Source organism: Otolemur garnettii, unplaced genomic scaffold (assembly GCF_000181295.1).
Source record: "Otolemur garnettii isolate 467f Iridium unplaced genomic scaffold, OtoGar3 scaffold00229, whole genome shotgun sequence".
Taxonomy (NCBI): domain Eukaryota; kingdom Metazoa; phylum Chordata; class Mammalia; order Primates; family Galagidae; genus Otolemur; species Otolemur garnettii.
In genome coordinates, this window is record NW_003852624.1 from 1,261,084 (window position 1) to 1,261,843 (window position 760).

Below are 760 nucleotides of genomic sequence, written 5' to 3' on the forward strand. Positions count from 1 at the left end.
CTGGCGAGGACATAAAATGCAGTGGCATCAGTAGAATCTTTGGTAAAACATGGGGAAGGCAAATTTCTAAGAAAGGCCACCTTGAGAGTCCAACAGTGATTATGTGGTGCTTCTGGAAATGTCTAACTCTAAGAGCCCCAAAGAGTTATTCCCAACACTGAGGAGGAATGACAGACAGATAGTCACCAACTTGGGCCTCACTCAACCCTATCCTTTGAATTGGGCTCTCTGGCACACACCTCAGGAGCTCCAAGCTCTCTCCTGCCTCACTTCAATAGATTGACGCGCCTTCCCAAAATGAAAATCAGGAGTTATACAGTCCTCCCTTGGTTATCTGTCGGGGATTGATGGACCCCCTTCAAACCAAAATCTATGGATGGATGCTCAAGTCCTTTATATAAAATGGTGTATTATTCACATATACCTACACACACCCTCCTATATACTTTAAATCATCTCTAGATTATCTAAAATAACTAAAACAATGCCTCCACATCTCTTCAAGCACATGGATTCAATGTAGCACTCAGCATGTAGCAAATTCAATTTGTTTTTTGAAACTTGGTAGAATTTTATTTTTCTGGATATTTTCAATCTGCAGTGAGTTGAATCCATGGATGTGGAACCCATAGATACAGAGAGCCATCTGTACTCATTTTCACCATTAAACAGCATTGGAAGCAGGAGAGATTCTTATTGACTGAGGACACCTTTGGGACCCATACATCATGTTCTACAGCAGGGGTGACGTCAGCTAATA